The sequence below is a fragment of the Otolemur garnettii genome, unplaced genomic scaffold (genome assembly GCF_000181295.1).
Source record: "Otolemur garnettii isolate 467f Iridium unplaced genomic scaffold, OtoGar3 scaffold00041, whole genome shotgun sequence".
Taxonomy (NCBI): domain Eukaryota; kingdom Metazoa; phylum Chordata; class Mammalia; order Primates; family Galagidae; genus Otolemur; species Otolemur garnettii.
The window spans coordinates 7,656,408-7,660,100 of record NW_003852436.1 but is presented as its reverse complement, the minus strand read 5'-3'; positions in this window follow the sequence as shown (position 1 = coordinate 7,660,100).

Genomic DNA, 3,693 nt, shown 5'->3' with positions numbered 1-3,693 from the left:
TTTCCATTTCATCTAGTATCTTATTTTCTTGCATTTCATGCTGCTCTCTTCTCATTCTGCATTTTGGCTTATAGATTTCCTCCCTCTACACTATAACCATTTCCATAACTTTAACCCACCATCATAATTAAAACTTCCAAATACCTATTTCTAGACCAGAGGTCAGGAAATGCTTTCTCACCTGAACATTGGACGTATTTACTTGATATCCACGACACCTCAAACACAGCCACTTACCTGATAACCTACAGGTCACATTTGGTAGTTTACTTTAAAAGTAAACAGGCTTCCAAATCAGCCTGCCTTGAGAAGGTCTTGTGATTCGTGGCGACATCCTATACCCGAGTGAGGAATCTTACCACAAGTTCCTTGTTGACATACTGGTTAATGTGTAATCTACTGACACTGACAAGGACTCTGATTTGTTTCCAATCACAAAGTTTTACAGATTGTTTTGCATGGAGACATTATAGCCTGTGTATTAAAATCTGTATTCAATGATCATAACCTCTGCATTGTGCCCTTCAATAAAAGTAGACAATTCTGATATGAGAAGTTCCCCTTTCTCCTAAACTTTCCTATACAAGCCTTCCAGTTTTTAACAGATTCCAGAACACTCCCAGCATTGTTGGTGTGTCTTTCTGGGTTGATCCTCACATTTAGCTTCCAATAAACCAATCAAATTATTTCTGCTTCAGTGGTTTTAATTTCAGTTGACATAACTAATCATCTTCAAATCTGTTCTCCTCTGACAGGTGCGATGGCTCATGCCTGTAATCTTAGCTCTCTGGGAGGCTGAGGCAGGTGGATCACGTGAGCTCAGGAGTTTGAGACTAGCCTGAGCAAGAGTGAGGTGCCCGTCTCTACTAAAAATAGGAAAAAAATTTGCTAGACATTGAGGTGGGCGCCTGTAGTTCCAGCTACTTGGAAAGAGGAAGCATGAGGATTGCTTGAGCCCAAAAGTTTGAGCTGTGAGCTGTGATGCCACCATGGCACTCAACTTTAGGGTGACAGAGTGAGACTCTGTCTCAAAAAACCCCAAAAAACAAAAACCAAAAGAAAATTGTTCTCCCCCACCCCATATTTCATATCCTGGTTAATGGCACCACTTGGTGGCCTATGCTAAAATTTGGTGCTGCCTCCAAGTTTTTCCTTTTTCTATGTTTCCAATATTCCTACCATGTAGTTATTTTAAGTCCTGTAGGTTCTGTTTTCTACACATCTTTCAAACCATCCTCTTTCTCCGGTTTTCCTTGACTGCTTTTATCTCAGCTAATCATATATTTAATGAATTCTTTTTTCCAGTCACCATTCTGAATGCTGGTGATAAAACATGAATAAGACATACTCAAGGCCCAGAACTTTCTTGTCAGGAAGATGCACAAACAGATCATTTTAACAGAATAAGCTAAGTGCTAGGATGGCTTTAGGGACAGGAGACAATGAGAAATTGGAGGAACTAGAAATTCACCTAAACTAGGAATTTGGAGAAGCTTTACTGCAGGCATAGAATCTTGAATTAAGTAAGGATGAGATACCTGTAGAGTGAGCAGAGCAAAGTAAGATGGAAAACGTGATAGGGATAGAGAATTGCCTTAGCAAAGGTGTGGGTGGAGGCAGTCGGTTAGGAAATTTGATGATTAAAGTTATAGAGGTTAAGTGTGACCCAAAACACTGTCTGAGTTATGGAACTCGGATTTAATTTTATAGGACAGTAGTTTTGAGGGGGTCTCAACAATGCTCCTTCAGAGCTCATTGAGTGAGGAAGGGGAATGGAAGGGTACCTGTGCATCATGGCTTTGGGGCCAACACTACTTCACCTGGAGCAGCTTCAGTTTTCTTCATCATATCGTCTGTATAATAATTCCCTTACCTAAAGATGCTGGATGCCTGTCAAAGCCATGCAGAGGTAGAGATTGGAGAGAGTATCTTTAACTTGGAAAACACCAGGACTGAACAACTTAAGTTAACTGTGTGCCAAAGACAAATAACAGGATGAGACATTCAGTTAGTATTTTTCATGCCTTTCTATGATCTGATTCAGATCTAATCAGTCTTTGACAGGTCACAGGACTGTACTGTGGTAACAAGCCTCCATCAGGTTAAGAAGCTTGTGACCACAGTTTAAGATTGACTCTTTAGAGCCCATTTCACCATGCAGAACACTGTATTTGCTCCCTTACCTTAACTCAACTGTAGGAGAAAATAAAATTAAACACTCACTGTTGGCTCGGTGCCTATAGCTCAACCGGCTAAGGCGCCAGCCACGTACACCTAAGGTGGCGGGTTCGAATCCCCAGCCCGGACCCACCAAACAACAATGACGGCTGCAACCAAAAAATAGCCGGGCGTTGTGGCGGGCGCCTGTGGTCCCAGCTACTTGGGAGGCGGAGGCAGGAGACTTGCTTGAGCCCAGGAGTTGGAGGTTGCTGTGAGCTGTAATGCCACGGCACTCTACCCAGGAGGACAGCTTGAGGCTCTGTCTCAAAAAAAACAAACAAACAAAAAAAAAACCCACTCACTGTTAAGTAACAAGGAAGTACCTCTTGTGTCCTTTCCCCCCAATAATAGGTCTCAAGATATAAGCATTGCATGTGACTTACATGACTGACAGCAGATAGTGGCTCCCGTTGGGTAGAAAGTTGGCCCCTGTGAGAACCTCTGGAGTTTTTCTCCAGAGGAAGCTGGTGCATTAGCAACACTGAAAGTAACAAAAATGACAAATAACTCTTATTGAGGGCTTAATATGTTCTGGGCACTGTAAGTACATTAACTAATTTAATCCTTATAACAAGGCTAAGAGACAGGGACTATGTGATCCTCATTTTGTGGATTAGGAAATTCAGGTGTAGGGGTTAGGTAACTTAACCTGTTCAAGATACCCATGTGGTAAGTGGCCTGGCTGGGATTCAGATCCAGACAGCCTTGCTCCAGTATTTAATCTTCTAATTACTGAGCAATAGAGACTCCTGAAGTGTGTTTTAAAGAGAATAGTTTAATGCCAAGAGGGGTAAAGGGCCACTCAATCCCAGAAATGCCACCAGCCTGTGACCAGATCTCAGTCTTTCAAAAGACAATTTGTCTTCTTTCTAGTATTAGAAAAAGCAGCATGCACCTTCATGGTAAAGTTCCTCCAAGGTCACTACAAAAGAAGTTGAAGCTGTGTCCTTGTCAGTTCATTTACTTCAGAGGGTCAATTCTCTGGCTCAACCAACTATTTTATTTTGCCCAGGAGGATACTATCATGAAATATTCTTATGGCTGGTTAGCCACTTAAAAAACCCACATGATTTTAATTCATTTGCTCAAATAACATATTCTAAACCAAACAACATCAATGTCCAAACCTATATATTCAGCAGGATTCTCCCTTCCACTTTTCTAAGTAAAAACAATTAGGATTTAGAATATTCTCCATACAAATAACTAAGAAAGAAAAAGTTTGAAAGGCACAGCTACAGGTGTTGGGGAGCCATTGAATGGAAGATTTGCATTTTAGAACATTCTAGCTACAGCACTGGAAGATGGATTTAATGGGTGCAAAACTGCAGGTTGGTTGATGAAAAGCCCATTGTGAAGGCGATGCTAACCAGTTTGATGAAAATATTTCAAATTGTGTATAAAACCAGCACATTGTACCCCATGATTGATTGCATTGATGTACATAGCTATGATTTAATTAAAAAAAAAAAA